Raw genomic sequence first — 18,319 nt, 5'->3', positions numbered from 1 at the left:
TGGTGTTATGTAGTGTAGTTTTCACCCTGGGCCAACAGGGGGATACTGTATATAGTTTTCACTCAGGTCTGTAGATAGTTTTCACTCAGGTCCGCGGCAGTTAGTTTAGGCGGGAACTCTGGGCTGTTGTGGTTACAATGTTGACAGCCGGCTGCCTATAAATACAGGCCGGCTGAGCTGTTCGCAGTCAGTTCTATTCCAGCTTGTCTTAATAAAGAGCTACTTGAAGAAATCACTGTGCCGGCTGCTATGTCAACCCACTACTTAATACTGGCGACGAGGATGGGATGAATGGACATCAGAGCACAGCCAGATGCGGCCAGCCTCTGAACTGAGCTGAATCACAGAGCGAAATCACTGAGCAAAATCACTGAGCGAAATCACTGGGCAGAACCAATTCAGAGCTGACTGTTCTGGCTAGAGCACTGTGTTCCATCCATCGCCCTTCACGCCGGCATCGGAATCATGGCTTCACTTGTGCCTCTACCGCCGTTTGCGCCAGCCTCTGAGTCATGGGACTCCTACCTCGCTCGGTTCGACTGCTACCTCCAAGCCAACGAGCTGACAGCAGTATCATTGGATCGGAAGCGGGGCCTATTCCTCAGCCTCTGTGGGCCTGAGGGGTTTGAGACGGCCCGAGCATTGGTTGCGCCTGAAGCAGTCCAGGCAACACCATGGGACACGATCCAAGAGAAGCTCCGCAACCACTACGCACCAAAGCCGTCCAAGATTGCTGCCCGCCATGCGTTCTACCACCGGAACCAGGCAGAGGGGGAGTCAATCAACAACTACGCCACCGCCCTGCGACAGGCTGCAATGCACTGTGAGTTCCGAGACTTAGACGATGCCCTGATGGATCGAATCGTCTGCGGGGTCCGGAACATCCATCTGCAACGGCGTCTCCTAGCCAAGCCAGACCTCACGCTACAGAAAGCCACTGAGGAGGCTGTGGCCTCAGAAGCTGCTGAACGCTCCGCCCAGGAGATCCGCAAGTCCAGCAGCCCGCGTCTTGCTAGGGGGCCAGTTCCGGTGCATCATGAAGAGGCCAGCAGTGATGAGGCATCCGCCAGTGAAGACGATGACGTGCACCAGACAAAGCGGGAGCGCAGGAAGCTCCAACAGAAGTCCAAGGGCCAGCCGGAATGTGCTGGCTGCGGAGGCGACCATTCCCGTGCCAAGTGTCGATTCAGAGACGCCATCTGTAGGAGGTGTTCCAGAAGGGGCCACATCGCTAAGGTCTGCCGATCGGCTCCGTCTGACACCCCCCCTTCATCGACTCGCAAGTTCAAGTCTTCACTCCAGTCTGCCAAGGAAAGTTGTTTCGCTCTCACCAACTGCCGCTGCCCGTCTGGAACCACAATTGGCCAAACCGACTCGTCTACGCGACGCAAGCTGAACGTCACGGTGCTCATTGAAGGAGCTCCATGTGACATGGAGATCGACACCGGGTCTGCCCTGTCCGTCGTGTCATGGAGCACCATCAAAAGACTGGTACCCAGAGTATCCAAAAGGCAACTCGACTCTCACCGCGTACACCTGAGAGACTACCAGGGAAACGACATTCCCGTGGTAGGCGTTGGCCGGTTCCGGATCGCCTTCAAGGATTTTTCGGGCCTGCTCCGGTTGGTGGTGGTCGAAGGTCAGCGGCCAAGCCTCCTAGGGCTAGACTGGTTTGATGCCCTCGGCCTGGAAGTCACCGGCATCAACTGCATCTCTAACGCAGAGACTGAGGGTCTGGTCAAAGACTTTGCCGAGGTTTTTGACGGCACCTTGGGACAATATACTGGTACGCCCATCTCCTTTAGCCTTGATCCACAAGTCGCCCCCATCAAGCTTAAGCCACGCCGGGTTCCCTTTGCTCTCAAGGCTAAGGTGGACGAACAACTGGACAAACTGATCGCCCAAGGAGTTTTGGAGCCCGTTGACCACGCAAAGTGGGAAACCCCCATCGTCACGCCTGTCAAGCCAGATGGGTCGGTGAGAATCTGCGCTGACTACAAGTGCACAATCAACAAGGCACTTCAGCAGCACGCTTATCCGGTTCCTGTTGTCCAACACCTGCTGCATTCCCTAGGTGAGGGTAAGGTCTTCGCTAAGCTGGACCTTGCCCAAGCCTATCAACAACTGCCAGTCGATGATGCCACTGCTGAAGCCCAGACGATCGTCACCCACCGGGGGGCATTCCGTTGCCGCCGGTTGCAGTTCGGGGTGAGTGTGGCTCCTGGCATCTTCCAAAGCCTTATGGAGCGTCTCCTGCAAGGGCTTCCGGGCGTGGTACCATATTTTGATGACGTCTTGGTGTCTGCAGACTCACACCAGCAGCTGTTCGAGCGCCTCCGTGCCGTGCTGACCAGGTTCCAGGAGGCCGGGCTCAAGGTAAAGAGGGAGAAGTGCCTGATTGCCGTTCCACAGGTAGAGTTCATGGGCTATCTTATCGATGCCTCCGGCCTTCATCCAACCACATCCAAGATCCGCGCTATCCAGCAGGCCCCCACCCCAAAGGACAAAACGGAGTTGCAGGCATTCCTGGGGCTGCTGAACTTTTATAACATGTTCCTGCCCCACAAAGCCACAGTGGCTGAGCCTCTTCACCGACTCCTTAGCACTAAGATGCCTTGGGCCTGGGGTCATCGAGAGACGGCGGCCTTCAATGCGGTCAAGGCTCTCCTTTCTTCGGACAGTGTGCTGGTACAGTACAGTGAATCCAGACCGCTGGTCCTTGCCTGCGACGCCTCACCTTTTGGCATTGGTGCTGTCCTTAGTCACCGTTTTCCAGATGGAAGAGAAGCACCGCTCGCCTACTTTTCCAGGACACTATCTCCGGCGGAACGGAATTACAGCCAGCTCGACAAGGAGGCATTGGCACTTGTGGCTGGAGTGAAGAGGTTCCATGAATACCTCTACGGCAGGACTTTTGACCTCATCACTGACCACAAGCCACTCCTGGGCCTCCTCGCCGGTGATCGTCCAACTCCACCGGTCCTCTCACCACGCATGCTGCGATGGACTGTTTTCCTGGCTGCCTACCACTACCGGCTCATCCATCGCCCGGGGAAATCGATGGGCCATGCCGACGCCCTCAGCCGTTGCCCTCTTCCAACATTTGTGGAAGACCCGGCTCCAGCTTCATCGCTCCTTCTGATTGAGGATCTTCCGGCAGCGCCTGTATCGGCTGCCACTGTGGCCTCCGCGTCTGCCCAGGATCGCACCATCAGCCGGGTGCTCAACTGGGTGTGGAGGGGGTGGCCACAAGGGCCTTTTGCATCGGAGTTCCAGCCCTTCGCAACCAGACAACATGAACTCTCAGCTCATCGCGGCTGTCTGCTGTGGGGAGACCGCGTCGTGATTCCCCAGGGACTCCGTCAGCGCGTCCTGGAGGCTCTGCATGTTGGCCACCCGGGAATTGTCAAAATGAAGGCGTTGGCTCGATGTTACGTCTGGTGGCCTAATATGGACGATGCCATCACTGCCTGGGTGTCCGCCTGTCAAGCGTGCCAAGAGTCGAGGCCTGCACCACCGGCAGCTAAGGGACACACCTGGGAGACGCCAAAGACACCCTGGTCGAGGGTGCACATCGATCTGGCTGGCCCCTTTCACGGCCGGACCTTTATGGTAGTGGTGGACGCCTATTCCAAATGGCTGGAGGTCGCCCTGATGCCCTCCACCACTACCGAAGCTGTCATCCGGGTGCTGCGAGGCCTGTTTGCAACGCATGGGTGTCCTGATGTCCTTGTCTCTGACAACGGACCGCAGTTCACGTCAGGCACGTTTGAGCGGTATCTTTTGGGACTGGGCATCCGCCATGCCCTAACGGCACCTTTTCATCCATCCAGCAACGGGCAAGCGGAAAGAATGGTGCGCTCGACAAAAGAGGCACTGGCGCGCCTGGACCGGGGAGACTGGCATGAGCGGGTCGCCGAATACTTGTTCGTGCAACACATCACTCCTCATGCGGCCACCGGGAGGAGTCCTGCTGAACTGCTTATGGGCCGCCGCCTCAGGTCACCGCTCGACCGGCTACACCCAGACTTTGCCGTGGCTGAACCCCCAGGCTGTGCCAACGCACCACGGTCATTTGTCCCAGGAAACCAGGTCTTTGCCCGGAACTATGTGGGGGACATCCCTTGGGTGCCAGCCACAGTAGTGGGAGTCACTGGACCTCGCTTGTACCAGGTGGCACTCGAAGACGGACGTTTGTGGCGACGGCACATAGACCAGCTTAGGCGCAGGGTTGGCGACTTGGACACTACCGAGGTGCCCCCAACTGCGCTTGCGGCTCCAGAAGAGACACGTACAGATGGCGAGGCCCCACCTACACCTCCCTCGCAAACTGCCAGCGTGGAGCCGAACCAAGCCGTCTCAGAACAGACTCAGACCACTCCATTTGCGGAGGCTCCACCCACAGCAGCGGATCCAGGGGAGTTGGTTCCAACGCCACCTAGGGTCGCACCACAGCCTCAGCGAGAACTGTGTGGCCCTCCGGACTTGGCTACCAGTCCCCGGCGGTCTGGCAGAGTTTCCAAGCGCCCAACTCATTTAAAGGACTACGTTGTTGGACAGGTATCACTGTTGGTCTAAGTATGGGAATGTAACCGTTATGCTTTTGTGCCTAATTGAACCATTACGCGTAGTGCTGTATATAAGGAAACCATTACGATTGTACCTAACGCCTTATCTCGGTGGGGAGGGGTGTTATGTAGTGTAGTTTTCACCCTGGGCCAACAGGGGGATACTGTATATAGTTTTCACTCAGGTCTGTAGATAGTTTTCACTCAGGTCCGCGGCAGTTAGTTTAGGCGGGAACTCTGGGCTGTTGTGGTTACAATGTTGACAGCCGGCTGCCTATAAATACAGGCCGGCTGAGCTGTTCGCAGTCAGTTCTATTCCAGCTTGTCTTAATAAAGAGCTACTTGAAGAAATCACTGTGCCGGCTGCTATGTCAACCCACTACTTAATAGATACATATAGCTCCTTGGACAGAATTCAACAACCATCTAAAGGTAAAAAATAAAGGAACCCTGGACGGTTAAGTCCAGTCAAAGGTGACCATGTGATTGTGGTGCTCATCTTGCTTTCAGGATGAGGAAGCCGGCGTTTGCCCACAAACAGCTTTCCAGGTCATGTGGCCAGCATGACTAAACTGCTTCTGGTGCAACGGGACACCGTGATGGAAGCCAGAACGCACGGAAACGCCGTTTGCCTTCCCGCCTCAGTGGTACCTATTTATCTACTAGCACTGGCGTGCTTTCAAACTGCTAGGTTGGCAGGAACTGGGACAGAACAACGGGAGCTCACCCTGTCACAGGGATTCAAACCGCTGACCTTTTTATCGGCAAGCCCAAGAGGCTCAGTGCTTTAGACCACAGCGCCACCCGCAACAACCACCTACAGAGGGCCAAAGAGGGCTGTGGTCTAAAGCACTGAGCCTCTTGGGCTTGCCGATAAAAGGTCAGTGGTTTGAATCCCTGCGACGGGGTGAGCTCCCGTTGTTCTGTCCCAGCTCCTGCCAACCTAGCAGTTAGAAAGCACGCCAGTGCTAGTAGATAAATTCAGGACACCCAGCAATGTCTGTCACAGACAAACACTGTCAACAAAAACCTCCAGTGGCTCACTGCTGCCGTAAAAAGGGACCCCTGACCATTAGGTCCAGTTGTGGCCGACTCTGGGGTTGCGGCGCTCATCTCACTTTATTGGCTGAGGGAGCCGGTGTACAGCTTCTGGGTCATGTGGCCAGCATGACTAAGCCGCTTCTGGCGAACCAGAGCAGCGCACGGAAATGCCGTTTACGTTCCCGCCGGAGCGGTACCTATTTATCTACTTGCACTTTGACGTACTTTTGAACTGCTAGGTTGGCAGGAGCAGGGACTGAGCGACGGGAGCTCACCCTGTTGCGGGGATTCGAACCGCCAACCTTCTGATCAGCAAGTCCTGGGCTCTGTGGTTTAACCCACAGCGCCATCTCAATATGCTAACCCCCCACTCCCCCTAGCTCAAAGGCTATTTGCCTTAAAAACCTATCCATTGAATATTAATTTAATACCACGCCTGGTTTGCCATCACTGCTCCCATTTTTAGCTTTGCTAAAACTTTTCTCATCTATTTCCAAGGTTGTCCATCTTTAGGGTTCCCCCCAGAGTTCTATCTCTATGTCGCTCTTTAACTGACATGCATCAAAGTTCAGCACATGGACACTAGAGCATGTGTTGCACATTGTGCTATTTCCCACAGTGCAGCTGCTGATATATACCAGTAATTATACCCCCCACCCTCAAAGAACAAATACTGTCTTGGCTTTTAAATCAGTGGAGGACAGACTATTGCAAAATAAAGGAGTGCAGAACAACAGAGCCTTCAACAATGCCACACCCTCCAACATTTTTTGGATGAAAATAGAGACATCCTATTCAATAATAATAATCTGACTGGGTTGCCCAGCCACTCTGGGCAGCTTCCAACATATATAAAAAATAATGAAACATGCAACACTGAAAAAGGTACTTTGATGCATATATGGTGGAATTGTTTAAACATCAAACAATTTTGGGAAACAATATATAATGAAATGAAAAAAATGTTCAGATATTCATTTAGGAAAACAGCAGAAGGTTTTCTGTTGGGAATAGTACCAGGAAGTCTAAAGGAAAAAGACAAGACATTATATTTATATGCAACAGTAGCCGCAAGGTATTGATTGTGAAAAATTGGAAAAGTGGTATAATACCGACAAAAGCAGAGTGGGTTGCCAAATTATTGGAGTATTATAATGTATCCAAAACAATGGGAGAAATTGGAAGGATCTCAAAAGAGAAGATAGAGAGGGACTGGAAGGTGTTTAAAAGATACTTGCAAAACCATATCGACAAATCAGAACGCCTATTATAATAAACAAGTTCCGCTATAATTACTGAAATCCTAATTAAGATGGATAACAATGTGCAACAGAAAAAGAAGTAGAAAGTTGGTTTAAAAGCATGTGAAAGAAAGTAATAGAAGTGGAAAGAAATTGCAATTGAGTAGATTGGAAGTCTAACACAAGGGTGGGGTGAGGGGTGAGGGATGGTGGTGGGAAAAGGAAGTATCTGTGGGATTGAGTGTGGTATGTATGAATATTTTTAAGGATTGTATGAAATGTATGTTTGTCTGTATATTCGTAATATGTATGTATGAATGTTGAATTATTTTAATAATTTTTTTTTACCCAAGATGAGCCGTGTTCCACTTACAAAGAAAGGTGTGGTTTCTCTGCCTCCCCTCCCTTGCTCTGGTTTATGTTTATTTTTAAAAGCTGAGGGTTAAAAAAAGTAAAACGAGTCAATTAATATTTAAAACTGCTTTGGGCTTTCACCACTGAATGGAAAACCACGAGACTTAACTTCTCCGCTCAAGGACATTTGTTTCCTTTTTAATTAATTCTAAATTTAATCCTGCTTTCTAAATTTAGTCTCAAGAAAGACACAAGAATAGCCCCAGAGGGCATGGGTTAAATTAGGTCTTACGGAATCACCTGATAATGCAGTTTTGAACACCTTGTGGGCAGGTAAAGGAGTTAGTTAAAATTCCAAGATGGCTTCAAAAAACCAAACCATTAGGTAATTCCTCAACAGAAAAGTAGGGTGCCTAATTATCTTACGTTGATAAGTAGGGAATAGTGAGTGCCATCTTAATATTTTCTGAATTCATATTAATAATGGTTTTTATACACCACATCCAAACGTTGCAGCATTGAGTCAGTGGCTCATGTGTTTCTGGCTTGCATTGTTTATAAAGATTTGAGGAGTGAGGTTATTACCCCTCTACTATTGTCCATTCCGGGTCGCTCAACCATTCCTACTGTGTCCGTCCTTTTAGCAGATCAAGATGATCAGGTGACAGCAAAAACTGCAAGGTGGGGGCAATTAGAATAAGATCTATTATTGGATTATTGATGTAAACTCCCAAATGTACCGTATTTTTCGCTCTATAAGATGCACCAGACCACAAGGTATGCCTTTTGTTTTTATTTCTACCAAATTCAAGAAAGCAAGCAGGTTAGGATGGAAAGAGTTCTGTAGCAAGTACCGTATTTTTTGCCCTATAAGACACACCAGACCACAAGACGCACCTAGTTTTTGGAGGAGGAAAACAAGGAAAAAAATATTCTGAGTCTCAGAAGCCAGAACAGCAAGAGGGATCGCTGCGCAGTGAAAGCAGCAGTCCCTCTTGCTGTTCTGGCTTCTGGGATAGCTGCACAGCCTGCATTCGCTCCATAAGACGCACACACATTTCCCCTTACTTTTTAGGAGGGAAAAAGTGAGTCTTATAGAGCAAAAAATATGGTATTTTCTGTAGTTTTTACCTCTCTGTTCAGTACATTCTATTATATTTTATTGCGATGGCTAGTGGCCGATGCAAATAATTAAAAAGAAAATGTTGGGATTATTTCAGAATCTGGAAATGTAGATCCCAAAGGCAATTTCTAAGAGCCAAGCATTTTGTATTTGGGATTTTGAACATCTACAATCCTTTGCATCTGAGACCAGGTGAGAAAGTCGTGTCCGACTCTTTGTGACCCCATGGACCAGAGCACGCCCAAGAGTTTACTGATTACAAAAACGTTCTTGCAAACATTTGAGAGCATAGATTTGCAAGAACGTTTTTGTAATCAATAAACGCTTTGCTGTTTCACCAATTTTGTTCAGATTTTATTTTGAGGGTCTCTGACCCACTTCTAACATCAAACAAATGCTGTCAATACCTGACAAACTTTGTCCAACAACAAAAATTTATTTCCCCAGTTTTTGGACATACACCAGTGAATAGTGTCAAGTCGTACTGAGGTAAGTGTTAACATCCACAATGTACACCAAATTTGTCTAGGAATTTTGATATCCGACAGCTACTGACAACTACATCTCTCTGGATGCAAATTCCAAAAGCAAAACACACACACAAACACAAAACTGAATTGGAGATTAAAGGCTTTATAATTAGCAAGAAGCAAATATATCAATCCCATGCACTTAGATTCTAGGGTTAAGCTGTCATTGACCTAACTGGGGCAGAATCAGTTTCCTCTTCTGAGGCAAGTTCTTTAATTACTGTGTATATCTGCTGCTGTGACCATCTGCTGCCTTTGGTAGCTGTTGCTTGTGGTTTTTGTAACACTCCAAGAAATGTAGCAGCGCCGACCTAACAAACCAGGCCACAGCAAACAACGATTTTTTATAAATAAAAGCATATCGTCTCCACCCCCATCGTTCAGCCCGGAGATCCAGCGCCGAGGGCCTTCTGGCGGTTCCCTCATTGCGAGAAGTGAGGCTACAGGGAACCAGACAGAGGGCCTTCTCGGTAGTGGCGCCCGCCCTGTGGAACGCCCTCCCATCAGATGTCAAAGAGATAAATAATTACCTAACATTCAGAAGACATCTTAAGGCAGCCATGTTCAGGGAAGTTTTTAATATGTAATGCTGTACTGTTTTTAACACTGATTGGGAGCCGCCCAGAGTGGCTGGGGAAACTCAGCCAGACGGGCGGGGTATAAATAAATAAATAAATAAATAAATTATTATTATTATTATTATTATTATTATTATTATTATTATTATTATATCAGACTTTTATAATTGAAACGTAATTTTATATCAGTGGCTCAGCAGATCAAAAATTGTGCAAACATTACATGACCAGGCGGCGACAGCCCCAGCCCCCAGGGATCAAAAGGAAGGAATAAAGACTCTGACAATGTTATATGGAATTAAAATTAGGCCACAACTTTATTAATCTTCCGAATGTAGGAAGACCTTGGCTTAGGCCTTGGGCGTGTATCCCTCCCAGCCCCCCAGCCGGGGGGAACTGGGGCTCATCAGGGTAAATGGGATATGGGGGTGCTCTGCGAGACGTAAGTGTAGCAGGCAGCCCAGCCCATATCCCCACACACAGGGTAGTTCACTAACGCCCTTTCAGTGTATGGCCAGTGACACCCATATATATAACCCCTTTAAGAGGGGGACCCTGGCATCACAGCCGCAGGGGGGTGAGTCACCCCTTCACGCCCACCCAACCCATTATAGGGAAGAAAAGACTAAAGGATTCCACCCAAGGCCATAACCGCCAAAGTTGTGGCGAATTGCTACGGGGAAGACAAAACCTGCCAATGCAGGAAAATTTATTCCCGGTCCTTCAACAGCAACCAGTCAAAGACCGCAGCAGCGCCCGCTAAACAGGAAAAAGAAGTTAACCTGCAAACAAGAAAACATTAAACTAAGGGAGGGTAGGATGGGTGAATCTCCAGAGCCGACCGCCTGGCTATTGTTGGCTCCGCCCCTATTTATAAATGGGGCTGGCCCCACCTCCCAGCAAGAAACTTGATTACTGAGGCTGAGTGTGACCCTCCAAATAATAACACTGAGAGGCAGGCCAGTCCCTGTTTGCCCGTAAGCTCCCTGGGAACTATAGCACTGCATGCGATTCCGCAAAGGGCACCCACAACGTAAAGTGTGAGTGCTCACTTCAACATTGAGGCTTTTAAATATGGGGGGGGGGAAATGTGATGTGTTTTCAAAGAGAGCAGTGTTTTGGATCCGATGTGCGAATGGAAAGGCACTTTGGCTAGTGCAAGATGAAAGGCACGTTGTGCAACTGCCTTGTGCAAATGGAAAGGCACTATGGTTTGTGCTAGATGACCTCCCTGTATTCTGTCAACCCCACTCTCCTGCAGTACCTGATTCTGCCCCATTCTGGATAATTCATTTTATTTTATTTATTTATTGAACTTATATATAAAGGTAAAGGGACCCCTGACCATTAGGTCCAGTCGTGACCGACTCTGGGGTTGCGGTGCTCATCTCGCTTTATTGGCCGAGTGAGCCGGCATACAGCTTCCGGGTCATGTGGCCAGCATGACTAAACCACTTCTGGTGAACCAGAGCAGCACACGGAAAAGCCGTTTACCTTCCCGCCGGAGTGGTACCTATTTATCTACTTGCACTTTGACGTGCTTTCGAATACCGCCCAATTAATCCTCAAGTGTAAACTTCCAGGAGGTGCCAGAGGCTGCAGTGGGAAGGGGAGGGGGGGGAACAAGGAAGACCTGTTGCACAAGTAATTCTTCAACCACATTTTTATGTACCCTATCCCGTTGGTGAGAACCTAGGAGACCAGGGTTTGAATCCCTATTTAGCCATGATGTTCACTGCATTACTTTTGGCCACTCTCAGCCTCTCAGCCAGAATCTAGTGCTTTTTTCCGGGGGGGGGGGTGCAAGGGTACCCATAGCCTTAAACATTTTGTGACTCTTTGTACTTTTGTCCGTTTTCTGTTATTGCTTTTCCCTGATTTGAACTATAAAATGATGGTTTTCTCGAGTCAAAATGAGAGTACCCCTAAACATGCCTGCCTAAATCTATTCACAAGGTGGCTGTGAGTATATCATGAGGAGGGGAAGAACCAGGAGGAAATGTGAAATGTGAATGTAATAGTAAATCTAATGGGAAAGCGTGTTCTCCTTCATGGAGAGCACGTGTTGCGGTGGGGGCCGCCAGGACACTCCAAAGTTGGGGGCGGGCTAATTGTTCATTGGCCACTGATGCGATTGGGGCTTTTGGGAAGAAGTTAATGTTGCCATTTGTTAATTGACAGCCAGAAATGCTAAAACTCCTTGCACGAGGCTAGGGCTTCCTCTTTTCGCCTGTGCATTGGATTGCCCGTCCCTCCCTCCCTAGAATTAGGGTTGTTCGCTTTGACCTTGCTATGCCTGTCATGGGGTCGTCTGCTCTTGGGGCAGGGGCCTGGTAGGAATTTTGTCCATCTGGCTGATTGGCTGGGGCCATTTGGTTTTTGCCTACTGCGTAGCAAATCGTCACAACTTGTAAGGTTGCGGTTAGGCATTGGTTTATGGTTTGGTTGGTTGAGGGGCATGGATTGGCTGTGCCTGCCCCTCTATTTCTGCTGCTGCGAGGGATTCCGTTAAAGGAATTGGGGGCTAACTAGTGCTTGTCCACTCTGTCAAGGGGGCTCGGGTCATAGCAATGAGCCCCTGGCTGCATTTGGGGTGAGGGCAGGTTCCCTGCTCCGCGTAACCCCCAAGTGTATTCCCCCATTCTGACTTTCGCATTGTGCGGAATGTCAATCTGTCCCCCATGGTGGGGGCAGATAGTCGCAACCAATGCCTAAGCAACCACTCACAAATTTGTATTTCAATAAAGTTGTGGCCAAAATTATGCCAAAAATCTTAAACAAAAATTCTGTGTGATGTGTGAGTTATTGGGGTGGCCCTGGGGACCTCGACACGCAAATGTGCTTAGTGATCCATTTCATACTAACTGAGTGGAGCTAAGGAAGAACTTAATACATGCGTAGGCAAACTAAGGCCCGGGGGCTGGATCCAGCCCAATTGCCTTCTAAATCCGGCCCACGGACGGTCCGGGAATCAGCGTGTTTTTACATGAGTAGAATGTGTGCTTTTATTTAAAATGCATTTCTGAGTTATTTGTGGGCCATAGGAATTCGTTCTCCCCCCCCCCATATAGTCTGGCCCCACACAAGGTCTGAGGGACAGTGGACCTGCCCCTTGCTGAAAAAGTTTGCTGGTCCCTGACCTAATAGATTGGGACAGAAGCAGGAGGAGACATGGTGGGAGAAAGGAAAAGCCAGGCAGAATTTTGTGGGTCAGAGGTAAAACCAGGGTAGAATCTTGGAACCCAGACATATCCTGAATTTAAGGCGGGGAGAACCTTACAATCTTATGGAAAGCCAATAATTCCATCTTAGAATACGAGAATCATAGAACAGTGCAGTTGGAACAGTTGGAAGGGAATCCCAACTTGATGTATTCCACATATTTTGCCACCTCCCATTTTGTACAAACATTTGAAAACATTTTCCAAAGATATATTTAACTTGGTGGGAAAGAAGCCAAGCCTGATTTTCATCAACAAAATACAGTATCGATGTTTCTAACCCTTTAAGTAGCTTCAGCAACCTTGGCAACAATTGTGAACACACTTATTAGGGCATAAGCCCCTCTGAAAATTATTTATTGTTTATTAAATTTGTACGCTGCCCTTCCTGTGTAGATGTCAGGGCAGTTTACAGCATAGAAATACAAGATAAAACACAGACTTGTAAAAGAGTATTGGGAAATGATCCATAACAAATTGGGGGGGGGATGATTAAAAGTACCTTCCCAAAAAAACTAGAGTCCTTTTTGTTGGGTATAATGCAGACGGAAATTCCCAGGTGTCAAAAAAGGATATTTATGTATGCCACTACTGCGGCCCGGGTTTCGTTAGCCCCAAATTGGAAAACAAGAGAGGTCCCAACCAAAGAGGAATGGCAACTTAAATTGACAGAATATGCACAGCTTGCAGACTTAACATATAGAATAAGAGAACAAGAAGAACATACTTTTAAAGAAGACTGGGAAATGTTTATTGAATATATGGGGGGAAATTGTGTACACTTGAAAATGCTTGCAGCATTAAGATAAATTCAACAGTGTAAATAAGTTTTGATGGATGTAATAATGGAATACTGAATGGTTTAGTTTATGTAAAATGTGCAGGGATTTATGATATGCAAAATGAACCACGGAAAGAGAAGAAGGGAAGTCACTGATATTTTAAGGGTGTTTAAACGAGTATTTAAAATCGCAAAACAAAAAAATCACACACACACAAACAAACACAAGGTAAAACACAAAATATATAATAAAAACAAGAACAAACCAAACCAATAACATCCCTTCCCCCTCCCACAAGCACACTTAAAAAGACATGGGATGCTAGCCAAAAGCCTGGCTGAAGGGGAACGTTTTCGCATGGCACCTAAAGATGTATAAGGAAGGTGCCAGCCAAATCTCCCTGGGAAGACCATTCCACAAATGGGAGCCACTACAGAAAAGGCCCCGTTCTCGTGTTGCCACCCTCCGGACCTCTTGTAGAGGAGACACACAAAGAAGGGCCTCAGAAGATGATCACAGAGTCCGGGTAGGTTCATACGGAAAGTGGTGGTCCTTGAGGTTACCTTGGGAGTTACTTCCAACGTTAACACACAATGGATTGAATGGCCAATTGGTAAACTCGGCTTTCCAGGTGCACTTGCTAAGAATTTGCTTTCACCGAACACTCTTACCGTCTTTTCAGTGATCCAGCTTCCAAGTCAATGTGCTTTGTGAACAAGGATGGTAGGTGTTTGTGGGGAAAGTAGCTGAGCTTTCTTTTAAGTGACTGGATTTCCTACCCTATATCTCTCATCCTATGCAAATGCAACCAAAAACATCCACAGCTTGCTCCTAGTAGAAAGACCCATCAGAGTAAATGGTAGAAAAAGGTAAAGGATCCTTGGACAGCTAAGTCCAGTCAAAGGAGAATATGGGGTTGCAGCCCTCGTCTCGCTTTCAGGCCGAGGGAGCTGGCATTTGTCTGCAGACAGCTTTCTGGATCATGTGGCCAGCAGGACTAAACCACTTCTGGCACAGCGGGACACTGTGACAGAAACCAGAACGCAAGGAAATGCCGTTTACCTTCCTGCCGCACCAGTACCTATTTATCTACTAGCACTGGTGTGCTTTTGAACTGCTAGGTTGGCAGGAGCTGGGACAGAGCAACAGGAGCTCACTCCATTGTCGGGATTCGAACCGCCGACCTTCCGATCGGCAAACCCAAGAGGCTCCGTGGTTTAGACCACCCTGGGCGCAACAATAAGTTCTCCTCTTCCCCTTCTTAAAACACTTTCTAAAGACTATGTAGATTGGCAGAAGTGTACAGTACAAGTGAATTAAAAACAACATAAGGGAATCTACCTTGTCAGCGCAGGTGCTCAGCTCCCAGTTTCTCCAGTGTAACCACCAACGTCCTTGATTGGTTGACGCTCAGGCAAATGTGGCTCCTCAGCTGCCTTCTCCTCGAAGATAGAAAGATCTGGAGAGGAGATTGAGGCCTCAGGATCATGATGACCCTAACAGAAATAGCTCTGTACAGGTAAGAGGATTACTATAAAGGAATTAGCAAATTCTGTTAATTAGCGTGGGCCAATGAAATGTCAGGCTTCCCAAAGGTTTAAAGGATTTGATACATAGATATAATTGAGAAGAAAACAGGGAGGGTGGGGGAAGAGAGAAAAGAAAGAGCCAGTCATAGTTGTGAATGGGATCTAAATATTGTGGTCAGTTCTTCCACAAGGCATCACTAGCAGGAAAAATTAGAGGAGGAAACTTCAGGTGTTTGAAGAAAGTTTTAATACCTTTCAGAATAATATTCTTTAAGGGGCATGGTTTACGTGGCAATTCTCACCAAGTGGATGAGTTTTGCTGTAATGGTGTTTCCTCTTTTTCCCTACCCCAACCGACAGATGGATAAAATGCCCCGTTGTCTGTAGAAATAGAAATAAGCATATCTTCCTAATTGTACCACTATTTAGTTGGTTCAGCAGTGTTTTCTCATTCAGACTGAGCAGAAGTCACAGTGGCCTGCTGCGTTTGTTCCTACTCTGGCAAGCTTAACACCAACTGTACCCAGTGGCGTAGCGTGGGGGGTGCCAGGGGTGCCAGCCGCACCGGGCGCAACTTCTGGGGGGGGCGCGCTCGCTGCCTCCGGAGTCGCCGAAGAGCCTTGGGCGCAGGCTGTAGCTGGCAGTGGCTCTCAGCGCTCGCCGCGGTCCCCGCGCGTCAGGGCCACGGAGGGCGCGCCAGGCAGCCCCTCCTCACCGACGGGCAGCATTCGCCTGCGGGGCTCGGCCAGCGCGCTGGGCTGGCCCCGTGGAGTTGCCGAGGAGCCGCCGCCGCCTGCCATGCCGCCCTGGCTGCTTCAACCGCGTCCGACAGCCGGCTCGAGGCTCCTTCCGGCCGGGTCTCCCGATGGGGCGCTGCGGGCGGAGGCTCCGGCACCAAGCGCCACGCCGCCCAGGCTCGGGTCGCTGTCTGGACGCGCGCAGCCCGCCAAACGCGCCATCGGCGGCGCTCTAGTGCCTGCGCGCCAAGACCGCCCACCCGCCCCGACGGGGCCCCCCCACCCGCGCCGGAGGCCGGCCGACGCACTGGCCCCAGAGCCGCCCCCTCCCCGCGCCAGAAAGAAGCCCCCTCCCCGCGCCAGAAAGAAGCCGCGTCGGGACTAGCCGGGCCGGGGAGGGAGACCGAGAAGGCTGCGCCGCGACGCCCAAAGATGCGCGTCTTGGCGTATTAATGACCATGGTTAGGTGTTAGGGGGCGCAAATTACTTGCCTTGCCCCGGGTTAGGGGGCGCAAATTACTTGCCTTGCCCCGGGTGCTGATAACCCACGCTACGCTGCTGACTGTACCATTTTGTCCCAAACTCTTTGCGTGTCGAGGTCCCCAAGACACCCCCCAATAAAACACAAATGACACATGCTTTTTAGTTTAAGGTTTTTGGCATAATTTTGGCCACAACTTTATTAAAATTACAAGCAATGTGAGTGGTTGCTTAGGCACTGGTTGCAACTATCTGACCCCGCACGGGGACAGACTGACATTCGCACGCCCGCAAAGTCAGAAAGGGAAAAATTTCAGGGGGAGAGAGACGGGACTGGGTACCATGCCCTCACCTCTCCCCAAATGCTCCCAGGGGCTCTTGCGTGGCTCTAGCCCCTTGACAGGGGTTCGGACAAAAGCATGGCAAGCCTCTGGGTTCCTTTAATGGAAAACCCTTGCAGCAGCAGCATTTTGGAGGGCTTTCACCACTCGCGCATGAGCAGACGCTCAAAATGACGTCACGCGCATGCGCAGAAGCAGCAAAATGCGACCCGCATACGCACGATGCGCCATCGCATCTTACGTTCTATTCAGGATGCGAATGGGGCTTCAGATCCCGTTCGCATCCCGAGGTACCTACCACTGTATTGCGTTTTGCTGCACTTTCCCCCAAAGCAGCTTTGGACCAAATTTAGGAATGGGGTGAACTACCGGTAGCTGCATCTTAAGCCAGTACTGTGTACCCAGTAATAGTCACACAAGACAATGTAAACGGTTCTATATGGTGAAGTTTTGCTTTCATTTTTAACATTTCACTATGGTCAGATTGCTAATAAAATACAGTGGTACCTCGGGTTACAGACGCTTCAGGTTACAGACGCTTCAGGTTACAGACTCCACTAACCCAGAAATAGTACCTTGGGTTAAGAACTTTGCTTCAGGATGAGAACAGAAATCACATGGCGGCGGTGCAGCGGCAGTGGGAGGCCCCATTAGCTAAAGTGGTACCTCAGGTTAAGAACAGTTTCAGGTTAACAACGGACCTCCGGAACAAATTAAGTTCTTAACCCGAGGTACCACTGCAGTTGTATACAGGAAACTATCCATTAACAGTTCAGCTTGCTCATTTCAATGTGTTCTTCCTAAAGAGCTGTTTTTAGAGCTTAACCCTACTTTCTGAAACAGCTAATTTAATTCAGCTAATTGCTGATTTTAAACAGTACAAATGTTAATTTAGCTCTTGGGTACATCCCTTTGGGTTCCTTGAGCTTTGTGATGGAAGAAACAAGTGGTACATTTGTTTCTGTCATGAGCTGCAGACAGAAACATATTGAGTCCTCCCCTTCTATTGTGAATTTATCTCTTTCAGAATGGCATTGTTCTCTTCCACCAAAGTAGTGTGGTGCCTTTTTTGGGAGGGCTGGCTTCAATTTTAGCTTTTTTGGGGGGAGGGGTATATAAAAATTGACTCTCCGGTATAATAAAGCTTTGTCTTCCTTTATACTTTAAGGTTTTGGTGCCTCTGTGGAGATGTTTCAGACAAAGAAATTAGAAGTTCCAAAGTGCTCCATACAGTAGCTTTCTCCCCAGGCCAGGAGGCAACCCAGTTCCTTATAAATACATGAAATGAATGAAAAATACTGCGTTACACTGTGGACAAATACAGTTCTGCGTAGTTTGCTTTGTACATGAATGCATATTATTTCATCTCCTAGATGGCCTTCCTGCCAGTAGGGGATGCTCTTTTTCTTTGAGAAGCTGTGATCAGAGTAAAGTATTAAAAACAACACATGGTTAAGGTTTTCTTCATATGGTATAGGTCTCTGTATGCTATATTTGAGGGGACGTAGGTGGCGCTGTGGTCTAAACCACTGAGCCTCTTGGGCTTGTTGATCAGAAGGTTGGCTGTTCAAATCCCCGTGACAGAGTGAGCACCCGTTGCTCTGTCCCAGCTCCTGCCAACCTAGCAGTTCAAAAGCATGCCAGTGCAAGTAGATAAATAGGTACCACTGTGGCAGGAATGTAAATGGTGTTTCTGTGCACTCTGGTTTCCGTTACGGTGTCCCGTTGCGCCAGAAGCGGTTTAGTCCTGCTGGCCACATGATCCGGAAAGCTGTCTGTGGACAAATGCCGGCT

The 18,319-nt window shown here is 48.9% G+C and overlaps 1 protein-coding gene across 2 annotated transcripts in view; it reads right to left on the bottom strand.

Annotated features, from left to right (window-relative positions):
• Positions 1-17,914, bottom strand: part of PDC (phosducin) — a 38,292-nt gene extending 20,378 nt beyond the window's left edge. Inside the window, exons 1-2 of one of the 2 annotated variants that reach the window (XM_081194522.1) lie at positions 17,833-17,914; positions 14,780-14,897 (exon numbers count right to left, since the gene is read on the bottom strand). The gene's annotated coding sequence lies outside the window, so the exon portion shown is untranslated. Of the gene's footprint in view, positions 1-14,779; positions 14,920-17,832 lie in introns of those variants that run through there. The other variant, XM_081194523.1, reaches the window with a different exon arrangement.
• Between the last annotated feature and the right edge of the window lie 405 nt (positions 17,915-18,319).

The sequence above is a fragment of the Podarcis bocagei genome (genome assembly GCF_964188305.1).
Source record: "Podarcis bocagei genome assembly, chromosome: 5".
Classification (NCBI taxonomy): domain Eukaryota; kingdom Metazoa; phylum Chordata; class Lepidosauria; order Squamata; family Lacertidae; genus Podarcis; species Podarcis bocagei.
The sequence above is the reverse complement of the archived record's forward strand: the minus strand, read 5'-3'. Positions and strand labels throughout refer to the sequence as shown.